Source organism: Typopeltis vanoorti, chromosome 23 (genome assembly GCF_054136105.1).
Source record: "Typopeltis vanoorti isolate ZY-2024b chromosome 23, IOZ_Tvanoo_1.0, whole genome shotgun sequence".
Classification (NCBI taxonomy): Eukaryota; Metazoa; Arthropoda; class Arachnida; order Uropygi; family Thelyphonidae; genus Typopeltis; species Typopeltis vanoorti.
Genome location: NC_143571.1, coordinates 23,911,260 through 23,935,627, shown reverse-complemented (window position 1 = coordinate 23,935,627; position 24,368 = coordinate 23,911,260). Strand labels below are relative to the sequence as shown.

At 35.3% G+C, this 24,368-nt stretch overlaps 1 protein-coding gene across 1 annotated transcript in view; it reads right to left on the bottom strand.

Annotated features, from left to right (window-relative positions):
- The window catches only part of inaE (inactivation no afterpotential E), a 317,391-nt gene that overhangs the window by 177,947 nt on the left and 115,076 nt on the right, over window positions 1–24,368 (bottom strand). The window lies entirely within an intron of this gene.

Here is a 24,368-nt window from a genome sequence, read left to right as displayed (position 1 = left end):
GTAAATGATGAATCAGAACCATCCTACAGAAAAATACGAAACGGAGACAAGAAGCACACGAAAAGAATGGTTCTTCTCCACGCACAGACTTATTACTATCTACAAAACTTAACCAATTAAAAGAACTTGTGTAATTAAAACGCTAGTGAGCAGATTAAACCGTAGCGAAGACTTCGGGTGCATTTAATCGTACAAAATAAGTAGATTTATGTTCATTCCAAGCACGTTGTCGCAATCCCTGGCATCTTTCGCTGGTGTGAATGGAAAAAAAAGAGAAAATAAGGAATTCATTACTGCATGGAAGGACATCTGTCTGCGTTTAATTAAATTGTCTTTAGTCACTGGTGCATGAGAAAGTTACTGAAGCAAGTAACGATTTGAAGACTTACAGGTGTCCCATTGCATTGATGGAACGGTAGCTTTCTTGTTTCCCATTAACTGGTTGGGACCACAAATGGCTCATCGGAACACAGAGGGATATTATAGTAGCAACACACACACACACACACACACACACACACACACACACACACACACACACACACACACACACACACACACACACACACACACACACACACACACACACACACACACACACACACACACATTCTTTATAAAATAGTTGAAAATAATATCGCAATAATCACTCATTTAGTTCAACAAAAATCAAAGTTTAAGTGCATTGATGAATTGGCTTCAGCCAAAATTAACTACAGGATAAAATAGATTCCTTATTATTATTGCTAAGGGTATGTGCTGATTACTACTATTGCTCCTCAATCACCAGATATATCTTTTCAGGATTAATTGTTCGGAAAAGCTCCAGAACCATCTGCGAAATATCGAGTGTATTTCTTTAGCACACCCAACAATTAATGTTATATTTTACACAATTATAGGAGATGCAGTAAGAAAATTAACAGCGTATTGACTTATTTTTCTTATTATGGTTAAAACAGGCAATTTTTAGATATCTACGAAGACTTTTTACAAGAGACAAACGAGGACAAAATATTTAAAATAAGACCAAATATATAAACAACTTCTAAAATTCTTTATACTTATTTTAAGTTTTTATTTTGTTTCCTGTATTTTCTCTATTTCTTTCTTTATTTTTATTCTCATCTTTTTTTCGTGCTCTTTCCTTCACCTGTTTCTCTCTCTCCCCTCATTATCATTGTGAAATGCAAGTAAATATTTCCAATTGTGGATGGAAGATAGAATGGCACGAATTTGGGTGTGTCAATAATCAATACTGACTTTATATTTTGGGCATAATCAAACGGAAACAAAATGTTTCCGTTTTATTATGTCCGAGGAAACTAATCTTAATTAGTTCTGAACAGCTTTTATCGCCCAGTATAAGTTGCTACAGTTTAAAGAACTTCCAGTTATAAAAACAGCAAAAACGTGCTTTGAGGGTAAGAAGCAAATGAATGAATAATAAAACAACAACAACGTCTTCCAGACTCGGGAAAAAAAAGAGGAAACATCTTAAAGAAATCAGGATAAGAGGTCTGAAGTTAAAAATGCAAAATACGTACCCTAAGCAGACGCTGTTATTACTAATGGCAAAGCAGCTGGTGTCGTTAGGTAGGCAAAAACGGGCGAGCCATGTGCCAACCATCTGACTTTGCGTCACTAGGACAAAAAAACAAATCAAGAAGAAAAGTTAACTTAGAAAGAATTGAAGAAGAAAAAAGTGATAGCGAAGTAAGAAGTTGAGGAATTTAGATGAAAGTGAGAAGCGATCCCATAAAATTCATACTATAAATAGCATCGCTAATTTCAAATTAATAAATAAATGTTAGGTTTAGATTAACTTAAATGCTACTACCTTTCTGTCAAAGGTAATATGTTAGAGCTTGTTTATGCCAAATACTCAAAGTTAGTGATTAATATTAAATTATTGATGGACGTTCATTTTTAATTCCACCACAACAGGTTGTAAACCTACAACAGATTAGTAGCTTGTGCAGGGAACAAAGACAGACATTTTTTTAAAAACACTTCAGGCCTCCAGTAAGCAGGATGGTCTCACATCTTGGGATGAAATTCATCTACCACCTAAAGACAATCCCAAATATCCATGGCAACGGTGAGATTGGAACCGAGAGCTTGTAAGTTGGAGAAAGGGGACGCCATTCACTCATTATTTTAGCTCCGAAGATGAATTTGATTGATGCACAAGAAACAATGGCATCAAACCTAATTAAATACTCTTTTTGTTGTATTACAGACACAAGATTTCAGACAAAAATCACATACGGTTTCAAACTTCTTGGACTCCTGAATTGTCGCTTCTAATCCAGAACACGTGGAAGTTAACATTGCTTATTACTACTTATAATTCCGAATATCTTAAATTTAATTTACTGCAAACCAAAATTCGAAGAATTAAACAATAGAAAATTCAAAATTCTTAACACAAAAAAATTAATTTTACTTATTAAGTTCATATGAATAATAATAAAAGGTGTTTTAAGTTATTCCAATTATTAGAGAAAATGTTTTAAATTTTGCAAAAATGTTTATTTTTTTTAAGTAACATATTAATATTAACATAAAATTCTATTCTTAATTTTATACATTTTCTGAAATAGCAAAAACAGAATGGAAATATCCATTGCACTAGATTATAACTCAATAACAAAAAAAAATGACATTTCAATTAAACAATGGGATAGCTTCACATCGTGTTTTAAGCAATATTATGAGAATGTCATCGACCACAGTGCGATTAATTAAACCCATGCAATAACATTTTTGCGTGTGTGTTTTACTATAAGCAATTCAGTTAAAATTACTTTCAAGACATATTGAGAAGATTGGCAGGTGGTAAATGAAAGATAACACCTCATTCATTCACCACACAATTGGATGATATTGAATCCATAGTGTTCTCAAAATAATACAAATGGCGCATTATTTATTTATCATTTAAAAATGACTCTAAAGACGCTATAATTTATCTTACATTTACCTAGAAATTGACGCATGGAATGGGCCGTACGTAAATTTGTGTTTTCAAGTTAGATCTCGTCTCATCTCATCTTCATTATATCCTCTTTTACCTTGCGGTTTCGATGGTTTATTAATCATCGGACCTCAAATCGTTCACAGGATAAAGTGGTCAGCCCTACCCTCTGGTGTATCCTACGTCCGTAGTATTGAGTTCTCAAGACCGGTTTGCCTGCTTTGCGGGATGTAAAACCAAGGGATAAACTGAGGAAAAAAACCCATGTCCACGCCCAAGACCGGCTAACTTGGCTATGGAAGATCCTTTAGCTCCTCGCGTCGTCGACGGGAATCGAACCTAGGACACTCCTTCCCCAGGCATATGGTTGCGAAGTGCAAAGCCACTAGGCTAACTGCGCGGACTTCAAGTTGGATAAGGAAGAATTTTTTACAAGAAACCGTTCTCGGTTACACTACTACTACTATTGCTACAATAATAATAATAATAATAATAATAATAATAATAATAATAATAATAATAATAATAATAATAATAATAATAAATCTGATACTTGCTGCTCAATAACAAGGACTATAAACAAATGCAATCAAGGCGAAGATTTTCAAAAGATCCGTAACGATAGCAAATTTCCAACTGTGTAGAGATACAAAAAGAGACAGCGAACGACCATTTAATTATTTCTTGCAATAAGATTACTCGTACAGACTATAAACAAAGGCATGATCGAGAAACGAAATCTGTGTAGCTTGTAAATAAAATATGATTTCCCAACTTGTAAACTCCCTTGGGAACATCCAATCGAAAATGTTATTGAAATGAAAATACTAAAATATTATGGGACTTTAAAATTAAGACAGATAGACATCAGGAACATAATACGCCAGACATCACTGCAGTCGAACAACAACATGTGCGGTTTATTGATATGTCGATACTAGGGGATGGTAGACTAGAAGAAAAATGTATGAAAACTACACTAAGTATAGGGATCTGGAGATTGAAATACAATGGCCTGTGGAACAAAAAAAAAAGTGACAATAGTTCCAATTGTCATAGGCCTAGGAGAAATACTAAGCATATTTATGAAACATCTGGAAAATTTGAACCTCCAGAATAATACCATTCAACTCCAAAAAACTGCACCTTTAGGGACATGTCACATTTTACGACGAGTTCTAGTTGATTATCAGGCCTTTGGATAAGGCTCGAATTGAACTAATTAGCGAGTCAAAGATTTCATTATTTTTTTTCTTATCCAAGAGTAACAAGAAAAATAACATGTTTCTTGTTACTCTTTCACTACGAACTCTGTTATTTGAAAAATAAATAAATAAATAATAATCCGCGCGATTAGCCTAGTGGCTTTGCGCTTCGCAATCATATGCCTGGGGAAGGAGTGTCCTAGGTTCGATACCCGTCGGTGACATGAAGAGATGAAGGATCTTCCTCAGCCATAACCAAGTTAGCCGGTCTTGGGAGTGGACAGTAGGATTTTTTCTCCAGTTTATCCTGGGGTTTTTCATCCCGCAAAGCAGGCAAAAGGGCCTTGAGAACTCAAAGCTACAGAACATAGAATACACCGGGGCGTAGGGTTGACCACCTTATCCTGTGAACGGCTTAAGGTCCGATGATTAATAAACGCGAGGGGAAAAGGAAGATGAGATAATAATTATTATTATTATAATCCCCCCCCCCCCCGAAAGAACAAGGCCTTGTCGTGGCGGTGGGGCTTGTGTGCTTCAGTGATGTTGATAGCTACTCTGGTGGTAGCGTAGCTCCCAGTAGGACCACCATTGTCAGGCGGGTCTCAAATGAGAAGCCAAACTAACAGTGTTCCATCCCCATCTTAATGGTGAAAAGTAAGAAGAGATCCATAGCGGATCAGTCGACACATGGGTCATCAAGGACTGCGTCAGATGTTGGGGATCCTGGGCATCAGGTGACAAGTGGGCTACAGAACCCAGCTCTCCTTGCTGGGCAATCAGGGCAGGAAGCTGAAAAGCGACTGGAAGAAACCAAATGTAAAAAATGGGCTGTAGAAGAAAACGGAGAAGTTATGAAATATTTTTACAGATCAACACCAGAAAAACGAAGTTTTAGAAAGCGTATGCATTTAATTTGGAAACAAAAATTCCCAGAAAATGTAATAACAGAATAAAGGCTTATGGACCAAAAGAATTTCATTTTCCGTAACAAAATATTTACTGAAGTCAATCTGGGATAATCCTATTGAACACAATAAAAATCCTCGTGGATTAAGGAAATAGAATCAGAAATGAAACAAAAACAAATGCAAAATGTCATTATCACTAAAGAAATGATCAGTGCCCAAGCTAGAAAATTAAAACACTGGAGCGCACCTGGCAAAGACGAACTACACGAATTTTGGTTAAAACATCTAACCAGCCTACATGATAGAATGAGAACAATTTAATTATTTGTTGCAGTCTGGCTCAGTGGAAGACTGAATGATATCGGGACGCACTTTTCTCTTCATGAAAGATAACGATGAGGGTGCAGACCTAAGTAACTATCGTCCAATAACATGTCTACCAACTATGCTTAAGCTGTTCACTGCAATCATAGCAAATTCCACATACCACTACTTATCAGATTTATCCGAATGAACAAAAAGACAATTTTCAAAAATCCAGAGGGACAAAAGACCAAACCCTTATTAATAAAATGATTCACAGAAATTCAAAAAATCGAAACATTAACTTAAACAGGCATGGATAGATTATAAGAAAGCATTCGATTCCCTCCCACACTCCTGGATCCTAAAATCACTAGAAATATCTGAAATTAGCAAAAAAACATGTGTTCGTTTCTGGCTGCTGCTATGAAATCATGGAAAACAACTTTAATAGTAAATAACGAACGATTCGGAGATATCGGCATTAAACGTGAAATTTTCCAAGGTGAATGATAGCAAATTCCATGAACCACTACTTATCAGATGTAATATAAAAATTTCCCATCTGTTGTATATGGATGACTTGAAGATATGGAAAATCGATCCATCAAATAGACTCTTTACTGAACACAGTTCGTATCTTCAGTCAGGACATCAAAATGGAATTTGGTTTAGATAAATGCGCAATTTTATCTATTAAACGAGGAAAAATTAATGATACCAGCAATTTTAATTTTGATCAAGAGAAATATATAAAAGCAATTTCAGCTGACGAACACTATAAATATCTAGGAATATTAGAAGCCAGTGATATTCTCCACTCGAAAGTTAAACAATAGGCAGCAGCAGAATACACCAAAAGAGTTAGAAATATTCTGAAAACAAAACTAAATGGATTGAACACAATTAGGGCAATGAATTCTTGGGCTATTCCAGTGATCGGATACACAACTGGCATAAGCATAATAGATTGGACAAAAGAACACCTGGACAAACTGGATCGCAAAACTAGAAAGCTAATGACTATGCATCATGCATTACATTCACGAAGTGATATTGACCGGTTGCACCTACTAAGAAGAATAGATGGACGGTGCCTGCTGCAAGTGAGACCGACTGTGGAAGAAGAAATTAGTTTAAAAAGTTACATCTAAACAAATCCGATTAAAAAAGGAACAGCAAACTAACCGATATGTGAGCTAGAAAAATAAACCTCTGCATAGCCAATTTCTGGAGATACTGAGGACAAAATTGACATGAAGAAGACTCGGCAATGGCTACAATATGGATATATTAAAAAAAGAAACAGAAGGATTTATTCTAGCAGCTCAAGAACAGGCATTACAAACTAATGCAATGAAAACAAAAATTTTGAACATCAATAATAACAGCAAATGCAGATTACGCGATCAGGAAGATAAGACTGTAGGACATCTAATCAGTGCCTGCAACAAGATGGCTCAAACTGACTATAAATACCCCCATGATCAAGTGGCGAAAATAATTCATTGGCAAATGCTATGATGGCAAATTCAAAAAAGTGTGGCTTTCTTACATCTGATAACTGGGGCAGCATAAAATCGAGACCGTATTGGAAAATGAAACAGCAAAAATTCTCTGGAACTTTCGGAACTTTTTCGGAATTTGGAACACAACAGACCTGACATCACAATTATCGAACATGGACATGTTTGGATTATCGATATTGCAGTAACCCAGTGATAACAACATTAACAACAAAGAACTGGAAAAAATGACTAAATATCGAGATCTGCAATCGAAATTGGCCGATTGTGGCTTAAACACACCGAAGTTATCCCAATAGTTATTGGTGCACTTGGTGCAACTTCATAGAAGCTATCCAACTATTTACAGCAATTAAACATCAACGAAGTGACCCCATATGACCTACAAAAAACAGCATTACTTGGAACAGTTCGTATTTTACGACGCTACCTGACGGACTATTCTTAGATTCTTGAGTAGGACCTGAATTGTTCTGAATCACCAGTCAAATTTTTGTTTAAATATTATTTGTTGTTTAAAAAATGTTGTTTAAATCTTGTTTTGGTGTCCAGCAAACTTGAGTTACTAACAGTTAAACTATTTCATGAACACTTAATTCGCTCTGTCGTCAACTAGCCAAATTTCTTCTGTTCAGATGAGGATGAAGAGACGACGGATGATGATGATGATGATAGTCAAAATTGAAATATGCATTCTCGAATTAGTAAATTTTGGCATTCTTTGTTATATAGTGCGTAATAAATATAATATTCATTACCTCTATTGGATGATTTACTAAGTTCCCTGAAAAAATGTAAGAAGAGTACAGGGTGCGACAGTCTTACATAATAATAATAAACAGGTAGTCTTTTGCATGATACCACATAACTCAAAAGTTATCTATTCTCTGACTAATTACTCACAATGGTGTCTATCGACATCTCTCCGATTTGTTTCCGTGCAGGAGTGCAAATGACAAGACTAATCGTTCGACGCTTCTCCTCAATCAATCATGCTTCATTAGACGAACATCGTGTTTATAACGAAAGCAAATTCCACCACACGCACACAGACGACTCTACAGAATGAACACATTAAGGTGTATTCATAACACCACTCTGATCGACAGAGGCAGGTGTTCTGAGACTGGCACAACTTCCTTGCCTCATTCTTCACACGAATCATTTGCGTCTTCCGTTCGCTACCAGCTGATCCTCCACAGCAGCAACAAAGACATGTTTAAGTCAGCAGCAGTTTCTCTTTAGTCTCTTTCGCACTTTTCCTCTTTCATTTTTTGTTTATTTCTTTTTCTCTTCTCATCTTTCTCCCCCAGTACCCCCCCTCTCTCTATCTCTCTCTTTCAAATTTTCATACCACAAATTTGACACTTACATATCATATGTTTGAAGAAAAAAAAACACATTTCGTACAGATATAATTTCTGAAACTTTTTTGTAAGCGTCCTATTTATCTAAGCCAGTCTCCTAATGAAAAAAGTCCTCGTGGAGTTTCCAAAATCCAAGTGTAATTCCTGGTTTAGTTGGTTGCTTGACATTTGGACGTTTCGACAAGCGAGCTACTGAATCACCGCTCCAACGATGGATGACGCTGTCGACGGAAGGAATGCCAGTCTATCCTGACTCACCAGCTTCTATCCTGCTTATAATGATTACCACTATCAACCCTTATCTCCCGGTCACATCTCTGGGCCTCTCTATCTACGACACGCTAGCTGATCATTACTTAAGCCTACTTTCGTCCGCTATGGTGTGACGTAGGAATCCTATAACAGAGACTAACTTTATGCCACACATGAAGGACACAGGGGAAAGTCAATGGGGGAATAAAAAAAGAGCAAATATCGCAAGGGATGATATTACTCAGACTTAGTCGTGCAGAAAAAGAATAAGAGTTAGGAAATGGAGCCAATAGATGGACTATCACACAGGAGTTTATCGCAAAATACGGTATGTGCCAAAATAAACTTCAACAATATAAAGGAACAATGTATGGCTGATGTAAAAAACAGCAACTTTGTTTCCGTTCTCTGTGTGTGTGTGTGTGCGTGTGGTCTGTTGCTGGTGACGATCAATGTAAAATTTAGATATTAAAAATTTCCACATGACTGGGAGCTGTTCAGTGATTCCAGTAAATAATTCATGATGACTTTTCTTTCTGTATATTGCCATCTTATTGAAACATTTCTCTATAATATAATGTACACAGTTAGAGATTATAAACAACCTTATTATTTATTAAATTATAACCAATGCACATCACGCTATTAGGCTTGAATCATGAACAAAATCAATAAGTAAAAAAATATTAAAAATATTGTAAAAACCTTTTATAGACGAATATAGTTTTAATAGTAGTCTACGAAGGGAGATATTTATATTTATATTGCTATTTTAATTAATTAATAATAAGTTTTAATATTAATATGTACTAAAGGAGGTATGTATTAATATATTAATAATGTACAGCCTTTAATATTTATATTAATTTATTAATATGACCTTTTTCAAAGTGTATATATGACTTGTATAAGATGGCGTAGTATCGATTTGGGAAAAATGAATTTTTTTTTAAATCAATAAGCAGAATAATATTTATTATTTTCTCCAGTATTAGGATAGGTATTTCCTGTAGGATATGAAATAAATAAATACATTTTATTTATATCTATAGCATCTTAGTTATATATAAAAAATCTCCCTAATTGTATCAAAGTTATCGTTATATAATCGTTATTATTGTTAAATATTTTCATTTATTGTACTATTTTTTTCAGTCTTCCAGAAGGGGATCAAATTATCCATCCGAGGTACTAACATACTGAGTTGACAAACCTCTTATGTTTGCGATCATTATCTTAAAATGCACCTCGAAGTACCAGCAATAGTTTCCCACTTATTAATGCCACTGTGGCAAACACGTCAGTCATCACGGGCCAGTTCTTTAAAACATAATTGAACAAAATTGTGAAACATATAACACGCTTTAGAGTCATTTTTATAATATTGTGACACTACGATGTTTGAGCAATACGAAAGGTAGATCAATATCAGTAGTGTGAGTTCTACTGGTATCATTACACACCTTAACTTGAGGCGACAGTAGCTGTGTATTTTTCTGGTGAAATTCCGAATTTATAGTAACACAACATTACGAAGTAATAACCTTTCTTCTTTTTCTTTTTCTAGTATACTAGTTTGACTGACACGAATATTCATATTTAGTGACAGTTTCTGAAATAAGGATGATAACTATTACGAATTCTCCCTTTTTCCAATGGATTCTCTAAGATCGTGAACCACGTTTCTCTGTGGAGAAGGTTATTTTCCTTTATTGAAGACAAGATGGGTTGTAAAGAGACGTCAACTGGCAGACTTCATTTAATGCAATGTATTCATAACGGCAGGGTATATTGTAGTATCGGTGTGCTTAGGCTGTTTTAATTATCACTTTTATATCCTTACAGGAGTTAAACGACCGTAACTAATGTTGCTTATCGATTTTCTGATTAGACATTGGGGACTTGATATGCGATCTCTTGGAGAGAAAGTGCTCCTGTGATTGAGTTCATCGTACATTCAATAGATTCCTCGTGTAGGAAATATTAAAGGAATCTTTGATCGTTTTCCTAGATCTAATATGATGAATTTCTCTCTCCCTCTCTCTCTCTCACGCACACACACACACACACACACACACACACACACACACACACACACACACACACACACACACACACACACACACACACACACACACACACACAAAGGAACGTATATATGTTTGTCAATGGACCAGTGGCAGCCCATACATAAGCACTGCAGCACCCCCCAAGGAAAAAACGAAACAAATTAATATATAACAATGCTTACAACATTATATAAATGTAATACAACATGTTAAAGGTTAGAGCATATGTTTCGACAGTGATTGAATAGTTAATAATTGGAATTGTTCGATTAACGCTTTAGATTACGAAACAAATGCACTGCGATCTAACGCAGTGTCAGAATTATCACGTTCGGTCAGTTGCGGCTAGACTCGCCAATATCCGTTTGCACTTGTCACTGCATAACAAGTGAATCCGACACTGCTCGTTGAATAGTGTCGCTACAGATAAATGCTTGCGCTCTCGTTATTTCTGTGAGATACGAAACTTTTATTGTTGGTGTGTGTTCGTGGTGAGGGTGAAATATTTTTAAAAAAGTAGTTTTTTTAATATGTAAATTTACTTATTAAGAAATTGGTACTGATTACGAAAAAGGGAATTATTTTTCTTATTTTTATATGCAGCACCCCCACTTAAAATTTTTACCGGCCGCCACTGCAATGGACACATAAATATCTCATTAAAATGAATCTAAAGATTCTACTTGTGTACACTGACGGCAAAAAATATCCGGCACCTCATAGAATATGTGCTGATATCGTATTGATTGTTAACTATTAGTTAATAGGAAGATGTTTTTCTTTGAATAAAATTAACAGTATGTGTAGAGAGAAAATGTGATTTGTATTTTCATGATCGGAGGAAGGAAGAGCTGTTTACTGATTCTTCGGCGACATGCAGTATCGTCAGACGATCAAGGTGGAATGAACATATACGAGGTCATAGCTTGAGTACTGGAAGAATGCCGCTAATCTCTTGGTCGTCGTTGCCACTCGCCACATCTCTTCAATGTGCACGCGCTACTGCCCACAAATAGGCTGTCCATTCCCGCTCGCCCTATTCTCCCCCCCCCCGTTGTCTCCTCCCCATCAGACTGCATTTAGCTGCAACGTGATAAGAGAAGCACTGTTACTATGGTAACAAGTGAGGAAGTGCAGGAGAGCACGACGATTATTCACTATGAAGAAGATGACATCTCCCCACGAACATCTGACATCCAGAGGTAGGGGAGAGGGAGGGAGAGATCCGTCTGCTAGCGTGGCAGTGCCGGTAATACGGAACAATTTAACGTTACATTTTGTAAGACACTGCAATTTGCAGCCTATTAGGAAATATCCAGTAAACGACTTACGTAATACATAGAGAGGAAAAACAGAAGAATATGATACTCACAGAATCTAACCGGGTAACAACGCTGAAACGCAAGAAAACTACGGGCAATCAATAGAGAAGGCGCGTATTAGGAAAGGCCAAAGGTAATCGCCGGGTCTTGAAACAGAGAATGTCTTAGAAGGTGTCATTTGTACGCCTCTAAACAGACTCTAGTGCAATTAGAACACACTCAGCAGCCGGGGAAGACTTGGAACGAGCAAAGTGCTCATTGAAAGGTACTAAATAATTGACAACTGACTGGCAACAAACACTGGTTGTTATGGAAGCAGCAACAATGTCTGTGCGCTCACTTGTATGCTGTTAAACAACTAGTACTTAATGCTGGTTGTTATGGAAACTTGGAAACAACGTCACTTCGCTTCGAAGGAGATTTATAATAAGACTTTATATCGCAGCGATTTCTGATTTAACAGAGAAAACTTCTGTAGAAATTTTACCTTCATAGGTCAGCTATTTCCTTACTTAATTCCGTAGATGCATAGATACGTTGTATATTTTACTGTTCCTCTGACGTATATCTGTTTTGGAGGTTTGCACACGTTAGCGTGGTAGGCATTTAACCTCGAGTGTTCTGCATCACTGCCCGGTTCCGTTATTCCACTCACTCTAGAAGTCCTAGCTAATTGCTAATCTCTTATAATGCGTTCGGTGGTAGGCCACTGTCATTCTGTGTTAGTGGTCTAACGGCTCGCTCAAAACCACTTCTTTGTGCGTGTGCGTGTGTGCGTGCGCGCGCTGTTGTCTCCTCTTCCAGTATGTCTTCAGGAGGAAGGACATGCTGCTCACTACACTCCGTATTGTTCATCCTCATTCAACCCGTCTAGAATGAATTGGATGAGCTTCAACGAGTAGCGCTACTTAGAATATGACGGAAGAGCTTACAGAATTGGTGTAATCAAATTCGAAAGGCCATTATGGACAGCCTGGATTGGATTGTTCATGCGAAACACGAATAGAACTAGTTAGGTTTTGCAACAAATCAAATTCAATGCACATTATAGAATTTCAAGTCCTAACAAACCAACGTTTTATGTTTGGAAAAAAATGAAATTTTCTGAAATGTTTAAAGAGATTAACATTGTAAAGAAACGTCAGAGATAAGAAAAGTAGTGAGCAGTCTTCTTTTCTTTCATCTCCGATCTCTTCCTTACATTGTTTCCCAAACAAATCATCCCACTAGTTCTCAATGATTCATCTGCTCCCAGCAGCATCCAAGGCTATCAAAAGCAAGATAAGATTCCATTTCTCCTTACTATCCTCTTTTAAAATATTCTGACTATCGTATGAAATGAGCGCTATTAAAACATAGAACTGCGAACTAGAAATATAATCTGAGTCTATTTTAAAATCTATTAAATAACTTATTAAATTATATATCATTTTATATATTATTAATTAATTTTAAACATTATCTAGTAGCTACAAAAACACATCTGGAGGCCTAAGCTTCCCCATACGCAATTATGACTTACTTAATCCTCTACAGTGTCGAGGTTTTTAATTCCATGTAATCGTAACCGTAACTCGAGGATAAGGTGGTTAGCCCTGTGCCTCCCGGCGTGTCCTATGTCTGTAGATGCATGTCTTCATGGGGCCGATTTGGCTGTTCTGGGGGACGAAAAACCCGAGTTTCCGGGTGAAAAAAAACCTACCTCCGTATGAGACCTGCTAACTCACCTTTCGTCGAAAGAGATTCAGGTCTTTCCGACTAAAGGGCTTCCTCTATACTCACTGAGCTACGGAGGCTCTATTTGACATTCAGGAAGAAGGAAAATAAAACCCTACAATCGTCATTTTACACTAATTAAGCTACGCTTCGTTGAAAATCCTCCCTTATAAATATTTTTCTCTCTTATTATGGCGGGAATCGAACCTTAGTCTTTTCAAACAAGAGACGAAATCTCTATCGCAGTGTATGTACGGAAGCACGTATATTACATCTCACAACACTAATGCAAAATCGTGTTCACATATTGCGCCTAAGTCTGCTGAAAAAAAAAAGATTCATTGGAACGCTCTAATAATTGAAAAACTATTTTTTAAATAAGTTGTTGAAATCCTTTAAATGTGGCTAAAAGAGTTAACACCAAAACAAAAGAAAGTAAGGCTACAAAAAAAAAAAAAAAAAAAATCAGTGGATTTTTTTAGTTCAGAATCGATCCTTGTTTACACTAATGTGTAATCAAAATTTCAGTTTTGAAACATTGGTGTCGTTTCCTGGTTCCATAAAAAGTGTAGGAAGACACGATGAGCATGCTTGCATTTTGTGACGTCAAACGATACAGCTTAAAAGAAAGAGGTAGAATATAAAGCGGGATGCGTGTGTAGATAGGTGAGAGACCGCATAGTTAGAAAAAGAAAAAGGTGAAATTTTCTTTCTAAAGGGCACCTGTCAAATAAGTCCCATGTGGGAGAGCAATGAAAGAGGGGGATGAATAGATAAAAGCAAAACACACAAACAAACAAACATGTTGACAACAGACAAAGATCTTTGACCCCGAATATGTTCACGTGCACTTTCAAGATCCCCTTGATGTTAACGAATCTTTCTTGTTTCTTGCACTTTCAAAAATAATCAATTTCCGCGTGCAACCTCCGCATCAATTTTCTTGCCATCGGTGGGAGCTTGTGTAGTTTTTTACGCCACTGAAAAGACAGCTTGTAATATTTTGTTTGGCCCACATTATGCTCTTGACACATGTAGTGTAAAAAATTCTTCTCACTTCATTCCATCTCTTTTTTTTTAGTGAGCTGCGATCAAAATTAAAGCATCCTAGAGAACTTAATTAAACTAAATGCGGACATAATTAAGTGATCGCTTTGTTAATTAATTTGCTCAATCCATAAAGTCATTAAATGGATTTTTACTTCTAAAAGTATTAAAAGTTTGTGTAGTTAATTATTTAAAGTTTGAGGTTAACAAAGGGATAATAGAAACAAAAAAAATATTATAATAAAAATTCATCTTTTAATTTGCATCGCTTCCACTAACAGCCAAAGGATTCACTGTAAGCCAAAAATAATGCTTTCACCCTCGTGCGTTTATAAAGCGATTCTACAGAAAAATATCGTTTCTAGGCTTATTAAGGTTCAAAGAAAGGATGGCTGCCAATTAAAACTATTAAACAATGAAGTACATGACCGAGGGATTAAATTTCATAGAAAGAAGTAAGAAATTTATAACAAAGTTAATCTAAATTCATTTACATACAAAACCGGGCGTATGTTTCATTAACAATTGTTAAACTATGCAAATCCCATTGTTGAATATCGTTTGCCAAACATGCCTTCAGATGTATATTTCATTACCAACAACTAATTATTAAATTATGAAATTAACAAATTTCATTGTTGAATATCGTCTGCCAAACACAGTTCCAGATGTATATTTTATTATCAAGAAATTGATTGATTAAACTATGAAAATAGAAAATTCGATTGTTACAATTGTTGAATTTCGTCTGAGAAACACGACTCCAGATGTATATTTCATTATTAATAAAACAAATATATTTCAATCTCAATAATTGATTGTAAACTATGAAAATAGCAAATTCGTTTGTTAAAATTGTTGAATTTAGTCTGCCACAAACGACTCCAGATGCATATTTCTTTATTAATAAAACAAGTGTATATTTCATTATCACGAATTGATTGTTAAACTATGAAAATAGCAAATTCGCTTGTTAAAATTGTTGAATTTCGTCTGCCACAAACGACTCCAGACGTATATTTCATTATTAATAGATTAAATGTATAGTAAATGATATGCACAAATTGTCAACAAGTTTCACCAGCTATTCTGTCTGGCTTCTTCAAGACAAGTAAAACGTACACACTAACGTTTTTTAGTGAAAAAGAAGACTGGAGTAACACAGTCTTATGATGTTACGCGTCAGTTTTAATTTATTTGACTGTGTTACTCCATTCTTCTTTTTTACTAGCAAACGTTAGTGTGTATGTTTTACTTGTCTTGAAGAAGCCAGACAGAATAGCTGGTGAAACTTGTTGACAATTTGTGCATATCATTTACCAATATCCGGTCAACGAATAAAACCAAGAACAAACTAAATGTGTATTTCATTATCAAGAATTGCTAGCTAAACTGAAAATAGAAAATTCCATTGTTAAAATTATTGAATTTCGTTTGCAACAAACGACTCCAGATGTATATTTTATTATTAATAAACCAAATACAAATTTCATTATCGAGAATTGATTGTTAGACTATGAAAATAGAACATTGTTGAAATCCGTTTGTGAAACAGTTACAGATGTATATTTCATTATTAGCAAACCAAATGTATAGTTCATTATTAACAATGGATGGATTGTTAAACTATAAAATAGCAAATTCCATTGTTGAATGTCGTCTGCCAAATACAATTCTCGAAAATGGTTTTCGCTTTATGGTTACAGAAAAAAGTAACCCAGTGGCAAATGTCACGCATTTTTTTATGCCAGCAAGCATATTCAAAGTCGATTTAATATTGATGCAAAGATGATTTTCTAGAACACAGTTATCCGATCGTTGTGTATTCTTCGCGTAACATTTGAAACACAAAATACTTTATAGCAATGCGAAGGTTATGCGCAGCTGTTCAACTCGAAAGGCTTCTGTACAGTTGTATATCTCTTCTTCTCTGCATGCAATTTGCAATTCTAACAGGACCGAGTGCCCATCGAACGCGGCGTCTGTAAACCTACATAAAATGTCCCCGAAACCCGAGGTACTCTGCCTTTTATGGCTGTCGTTACAGCGAATGATTTTCAGCAACGACTGTGCCACTGGGCGACGCTTCTCGCCAGCACCCGGAAGTGTGCCGCATCGGTGACGTATGAATTTCACATCAATCTGTACTTCCTCCCTTTCTTTTTCCGACCCCCCCCCTTTCCTGCTTGTGACGTACGGTTTACTGGATGTGGAGGAACCATAAAGTGTGCCACCTTTGGGATTTGCCACCAAATGTATGCGATGAATTTCCTCCAAAAAATCATTTCTGTCAACATGTGCATACTGTACACATTCTGCGTACTAGCGATCATTTTGTTTGCATTGTTTATACGCTTGGAGCAAATGTGAAATTCTTACATTGGAAATTCCAGAGTAATTTCCATCGTACTTACAGAATATATAGTCATCATCATCAGCATTTTTATCATTCGTCTATTTATTTCTCCATCTAATTGAAAGTCATATATACGTATGATCATATACCTCCTTCTATGCATTTCCAAAAGAGAATAAAGATTTCACAGATGAATGACTTTATTCTGTCGCCATTGCCTTCTCTTTCGGAGCCGTATAGCCACCTCATAGGATTTTGGGAGACGTCTCTGCTGAAAGAAAAGCATGACAGGATCGCAACTCCCTTTTCACGCAGAATTACTAACACAGTTACGAACATCCATGCTCATGGTACGATTCGAACCTGCAGCTTATTGGTTGGAGAGTGGATACGTCACCAACCGGCCCACCAGGCCTGGCGATTGAATAGTGGGAAGTGAAATATTGAGGCAGCTAGCGATGGGTACGCATCCGTGGCAAAAAGAGCAAATAACACTAAGAATTCTGCCAGCTTGTTTGTTTAATTGTTTATTTTAGCTGTTTTAAAGTTCAAGTTTTCATTTTCATCAGGTTTGTAATATAACCAACGAATAAGATCCATTTGGTTTCCTTCTGGATAAGAATTCGAAAAGAATTCGCTTTAATTCTTCGATTCAAAGACCTGCTTCATTTAATCAAACCAATTCCGTAGTTCCAGTGCTGATAGCACATCTTTCTCAATCTGGGCTTATTCCTCACAAAAAAAAAAGAACCGTCTTTGTCAGTTCTTCCATTCTTACTTTCGGCAATATCAAATCTGTGTAATAAAAATTTATATTTATGTTCTTGGTGTCTGGGGGGGGGGGGAAGGGGTATTTTACTCGATCCAACGTTTATTGACATAAACACATCAGAAGTGTCATTATCGTGGGCATCAAAAATATTAGGTTTTCTCTTTTTTATGCAGTATTCTAGCTAAACGATTGTTACTTCAATCGCTTAGCTAGAATCGCCATCGAATACTGTTCTTGCGATTAAAGTAATGTTCCTAAAAATCCACGAATCATTTAATTTGATCGATGAACCATCTTTCGCACCCGTTTCATAAGACATTTACTTTGTGCAAGTTTGTGCAGATATTTCTGCAGTCACTGATTTTCAAAATTTTGGCATCAATAATTCTCACAATTCTGCTGTTGTCATCGTGTGTGATTCTTCCCCCCCCCCCCTCACAAACAAACACCAGTTTTCCTCACCCGTCCCTTAGGACCGGTTAAGATTATGCCCTCCAATGAAGGACTTCTAAATATGTATTTTGACTGTAAACCCGTGTGTGGTCACGGGGAGGATTTGCTTATTCTGAGGGACGAAATACCGGAGTTCCCGGGAGAAAAAACCCTCTACCTTCCGTAAGAGACGGCTAATTCACGTTTAGTCGAAAGAGATCAGATAAAGATTCTTCAGGCCATAGACGGGAATCGAACCCAGGTTTTTCCGACCAAAGGGCTTCCGACTGAGCTACGGAGGCTCTCACAGTACTGTTCTAAATGTTAAAACATGTTCATCAGCTATTCAACACCTTCACAGTTCAACTTCAAACTCGGAGATCAAATTTTTCTTCCTCTTGTTCTTTGGAAAAAGCCATCCTTTCGTAAACTCTGCAGGTCTTCATATTCAATGTTAACGAATGTCTGTTCATCTACCGTACTAATGCACTATAGCATGAACAGACGCATGTGTATCAGGTGATCATAACATAAAAATAAATGGTTTCCATAACTTTTTGGAAATTCTTCCCACCCCATTTTCCTTAAAAATGTTCCAGTAGTCCTATAAATCCTCAATCTTTATTCAAATACAAAGAGTTGTGTATATATTTGCTTACTGCGTACCCCATATGTGTGGTCAGTTTTGTTTAATTAGAAAGACCTCAGTTGGATTCAATTTAGGACAAGATGGACTTTTCCTTTGTTTTTAGTTCAGTTTGTCGAGAAGACAAACCATGTTAATCTTCAGATGAAAAGAGGAGCTGGATTTTTCTTCCTCAACAACGATTGTAGAGTTCTCGCAGTTGAGAGACATAACACAAATTTCTGACTTACCCACCAAACCTTTTTTAAGATAGCTACGTCCATACCAAGAGATTCTGTGCGATCACACAGGACTGTCCGTTCCCATTTGTTTAAAAAATCCTCCGATTTCTTACACAGTTAACGAACTTTGTTGTTGCCTACAGTTTATTAGGAACTCACTCTTAAAGGCATAGATTAATCTGATTTAATCGATCTGTTGGATTCCTGCAGGAGAAAAGTAAAAATTCCTTCATTCGGTTTATTGGACTGTCATACGACACAAAGGTGTCGTATTCGGTCCCTTTGTATCGACAGATAATAGGAGTCAAAGTTCTTATAGGAAATATTCCCTGTTATCATTTTGAGATCAGTTAATCGCGTTCAAATATGCGTGAAATAATTCCTTCTAATAACCACGAATGAAAAAAATACTACAGCTACTGATACTAAGGAGAGAAAAACATCTTAGAAACGCGATAAACCCTCTCAACTCATACATTAACTATCAGAATCAAACAGAAAGCTAGAATTCTCTACATGATTATATTCATGTTAATAATGATAAATAATACTGTATTGGTAAAAGCTTCCGTAAAGTAGTCTAACTTATTATTTATTTATTATTTTTTGGTGATCAACTTTTTTAACTATTTAGAACACATATTTCTTTATTTTAATCTAAATATCTTCGTTTATTAGCTATGTATTAAGTGACTTTTCCACTGTTTGTATAATTCATAAGGTGTAAATTAACTTTATTTGCATCGTATGTTCTTTGTTGGTCTACTTTTGTTTTTGTGTTTAAAATAGGTGTTCTGAACTGTTGTGATCTCCTGCCAGGCAATAACAAAAAAGTATTTAAAGAAGTTTGCATTATATTTTATGGATAAATCAATGTCTCGACAACATGTTCATACTAAAATTTTAGACCTTACCATGAACATCTAAACGAACTGATTTTCGACTTTAGCAATCTTATTATTTTGTATATAAAAAATAAAATGGTGTATTTTGAAATTTAAAAAAATCTTTAAATATAAAACATTTAAAAAGAACTTTAAATAAATTAAAATTATAAATTTTTAATTGTGATTTTAATTTATATTTTATATACTTTTATATTTTATAAATATGTATATTTTTGTTTAATCTATAGTTTAAAATAAAATTAAAATACATCCCGTCGTCATTCAAGTACAACCAAAGTTTACATTTCCTTTTGGTCTATACGTCGTCATAATACAGTATGTGCTTAATTAAACAAATAAAAAGTAATAAAATACATTTACATTTATGCTATGATATAGGAGTGTTAAAAATGCTTCATTTTCTTTCAGCACAGGAACGTTTCCCTTAACTCTTTATACTATAGAACTCAACAGGCTTGAACACTGATTATTTAACTGTATGAATAGTTTTTACTCATTAAATCTCGAAACGAGAAAAATACGGATGTTAGTTACTCTGTAGTGTATGATAAGAATAACAAACCATCTCATATTTATATTTATTTATCCAATTAAACCAAATCAAATTTACAGTATATATTAATTGTTTGGTAGATAGTAGATATTTATTTATACAATCATCCAATTAAACCAAATCAAATTTACACTATTAATTGTTTAGTAGATGGTAGATATGAACATGAACATATGAATAGGAAATCTTTTGTAGCCATAAGATATGAGATTAAAAATGGTGTGAATTATTCCCCTCTTTTTTCACCGTTCCTTTTGCCTCGGAAAAATCAGATAGGGTTTGAAAATCATTACTTAGTAGAAGCAAGAAAAAAAAAGTGATATAAAACAGGGGACGGTTGTAAATGTCATCTAGAAGTGCTTCCCTAATGGCAACTATAATATGGATATTGATGTATTCAAGTGGCGAACGCTCCACATGTAGACATTGATCGAATGCAATACACGCAGAAGACAAATGATTTTCGCTGTCATTCTTTCAACTTTCATGAATGTTACAAGAGCTTTACACTGTGCGTTTTCTGCAAACCACCCTAGTGCTTATTCACTTGCGTTGTGTTAAGAAGTTGGAGGCCCATAATGAGTGACGATGCTGTAAGTGACTGGGTGGTCAAAATGAAGATAGATGACAACACCACCTCGGACCTTCTCGACTGTCTTCGTTAAAATCCAAATTAACTATCGCCAAAACCTAAAAGATATGTCATCGATCACAGCTCCCTCTTGTGATAGATTACATGTTTAATTTATAAGATTTTGGTAATTCGGTACGAAAAGTCGTTCGTATGACTTTAAAAAAAGAAATAAAGCATTTGCGCGGGGAAAGATATTTTTGGTAGGCCTAAGCTGGAATTTAATAGAGCGTCGCTTGCAAAGAAATGCCAATCTGGATCAAGCATCTTACGTCAAGTAATGGGAGGCTTGTTGAAAGCCTTTATTATGGTTATTAAATGAATGCAGATCTAAATGGAACGTCATAAACCACTCCTTTATTCATGAAAGGATGTTGTGGTGAATGCTTACTTAATTCAGGTAGCGTCGTAAATGACTCAAATCATGACGTCACTGGAGAAGTGAAGGTGCATAAATTCTTTGTGTTGCTTTCGCTCTCTCTCATTTTTCTTTAAGTATGTTATTTACGGAATTACAAGGTAATCAGTTTGCTCCAACTTCCCAAAATAATTTTAATTCACATATTTTTCGTCGTAAATGCATAACTATTTTTAATGAAACATACCCATTGTCAAAATGTTTTCAACATATGTAAATCAAGTGTGGCAAACCGACTTTTCTCACATTATCATAATCTCTATCAGTTAGTCGACGTAATTAAAAAAAAAAGAAAGAAATTCAACTTTCAATTTAAAAGAAGGTAATTTTTTATTCCATCTTATCCAAAAGATTTTGTTGTTGTTGTTGTTGTATACGCTTCCCAATTTAAATAGCGTGAGAGACTACTATTTATCGTTTGCATCACTGAAATATTCGCGTGCACTTCCATGTTTACGTAAGAAAGCGCAAAAATTCGTTTGGTTAGCGAAGTGACAGCTTTCATTTAATATTGTTCTTTTGCTCATCTAACTTTCCTGCTCGATAGTTTTGCAAATTAATTTTTTGTTGTTCAAATAAACGGAGGTGAGCCTACGATTTATTTTAAAACTCTATACTTCCCTTTAAAATCAAAAACTCCTGCGTATTGGAGAACGTTGTTCATTTACTGAAAAGAAAATATATATTTATAGAGGTATTGTTCTAGTTGGCATTGTGCCAATAAAGATTTCCGAAAGATGTTTTTTTCTTTTTCCATACTGGAGAGCAATTTAAAATAGACGGCATCTTTTAGTAACCGTTCTTCTAAGCTTTATTTTCAAGGTTTTACGTAATCACAGTGTTTATCAGATAAAGTACAAAACACTGTTAGTAACGTGGTTTAAATTATTTATTATTCTTTCTTGTGGATTCACGTAATTATCTTTTTTTGAATTTAATTATTTTACATGCTTCTCGGACTGAATGAAGATCACTGCACACCGGAGGCAAACTCGACTACGTGGAATTGTTACAAATAAAAATAGCATTCGCTAAAAGTAATTTTCTAGAAGGATTAAAACAATGATGAATATTTTCCTAGATGGATAAGTAGAAAATACATTATATATAAACCCAATGCAAATAAGTCAAATAAAAATCAACGCAGAACTCAGAAACGCTGCAATATTTGTACTTTAGAAGTAACTTCTCGAGGAGATAGACGAACATTCATTTTCTACGCCCGTCATTAGTCTTCTGCCGTGTTTGCTGTTCCTTCTTCTCCCAGCAGATTCATTTGTTGTTTCCTGTTCTATTCTTGCATCTCAGCATGAAGTTTATCTATGAGTTCCAATCATTATTATGCTTCTTAATCATTTTTTCTGTCGGAACTTAATCAATAGATGACTTGTACACAAGTTAATTCTCTCTCTCTCTCTCTCTCTCTCTATCTATCTATCTCTCAGTCATCAGTAAGTATGCTACGTTATTCCCTTTAGAGCAATTCGAAGTAGTTATCTGAACGGAATACACTTCAAATAGAAAGAAGAAATCCATTTGAAGCCAAATACAAATCTCTACGGCGCAAATACGTTTTAATGGCAGGCCGATACCGCAATACCTTGTTATACGATTACTTAATAGGTCTACTATGCCATCTTTAAAATAATATTCCACAGATTATTATTGAGCCTACTTTTAACTATCGAAAATTACGACCCTCTTTGTTCTCGTATGTACATCCTGTGAGCATATAATTTCACGTGTTTATTGGAATAAAGAGATCATTATGTCAAAAGGAATTAGCAACATCGTTTATCTGAACATTACGTTGGCATTTTGCCAAGTGCTATATTGACTGTTATAGAAGTGGCGTAGATTTGTGTTGCGTGTATTGTAGAAAAGGTGAATTTTTGAGTTTTTGTGCATAATCTGTTCAACGATTCACAAAACTGGGTTTAATAGTGGAAGTGTTTTGAATGGGGTTTGTTTGCGTTTGTTTCTAAAGTGGTCCAGATTATATTGATTTATGTAGGGTAATAATGCTTTGGAAAAATGGGTCCTCCTATGGGTGGACAGCCGCTTTACCAGTGACAGTCCCAGAATTCCTATATTTGGTCCTGAGTACCGAAACATACCCAGAGGCCGAACGTCCTGGATTTCATGAACGTGATATTATAACTTAAAGAAAGAGAAAAAAATTAAGAAAAATGAATCTTGTAGACTAGAACCTTCAATAAAATATGAATACAGTGGTAGCTCGCTAATCCGAACCTCTTTAGTCCGAACCCTCCAGTAATCCAAACTGTGGTTTGAAAGAAAAAAAAATTATTTATTACTCATTATTCTTTTGTGTACTATTATTTTTAATTAAAAATTATTATTCTAACTATTATTATTTATTTTATTATTATTACAGTACAGTATTTTTTATACTGTCTATTGCACGGTTATAATGGAGGCGTATTTTGATTTATTGTGTGTTAACGTTTGCTTTTTTATACTGTACAGTATGTATAAAATTGCTTGAAGTAATTCTATGAGTAAAAAAACTTGAAGCAATTCGAGAGTCATGGAAAAAACTGTGGCCTTCTAGAATTTACCAAGATAACTACAGTGATACACAAAAAAGAGGAAATTCAAAACTTGCATAATTTAGTTTAAAATATAAATCCAGATGTCGAAATTTCACAAACAGATGTCACGGAATGGATTACAGGTAGAACCGAAAGTGAATTCGAAATCAAATCAGAT